The following is a 242-nucleotide window of genomic DNA, read 5'->3' on the forward strand; positions in this document are numbered from 1 at the left end:
GAACCTGCGAGAGGTAGAAATCTACCTCTCCGTGTTTCCGCCCCGTCCACAGGCGCACGTCTGGCACTTGTCGGTGGGCCCAACGTAAGTAGCGGCTGGTGTTATTCGCCGCCTCGTCGTCCCCACTGTTGCTGCCACAGCTGCAGCGATGACTCCTTTTTCCTCCTGGCGAATCGCCCTCTCGACTGCTGTCCGGGCTTAACTGCAGTCGGTTGTAGCAGCGGGCGTCTTCCTTCACCAGG

The sequence above is a fragment of the Anopheles gambiae genome, assembly GCF_943734735.2.
Source record: "Anopheles gambiae chromosome X unlocalized genomic scaffold, idAnoGambNW_F1_1 X_unloc_156, whole genome shotgun sequence".
In the NCBI taxonomy this organism is placed as follows: Eukaryota; Metazoa; Arthropoda; class Insecta; order Diptera; family Culicidae; genus Anopheles; species Anopheles gambiae.